Here is a 218-nt window from a genome sequence, read left to right on the forward strand (position 1 = left end):
ATGAGTGTAGACATGTGTCTTTAATTATATGTCTACTTGTAACTTAAAATTACACATGATCGTAACAATAATCTAGTTTTCTAAAAAAAAGTTAAAAAAAATCCATCTAGCTCTTAAGCTTCATTAAATAAAGACAAACTTCAATTTTATGTAATCCTTTAAGAGAATTTTTAACTTTTTAAAGAGTCATATGTACATTTTAACAGGAAATTTTGTAT

Source organism: Elephantulus edwardii, unplaced genomic scaffold (assembly GCF_000299155.1).
Source record: "Elephantulus edwardii isolate Elephantulus edwardi_28Jun2011 unplaced genomic scaffold, EleEdw1.0 scaffold00004, whole genome shotgun sequence".
NCBI classification, from domain to species: Eukaryota; Metazoa; Chordata; class Mammalia; order Macroscelidea; family Macroscelididae; genus Elephantulus; species Elephantulus edwardii.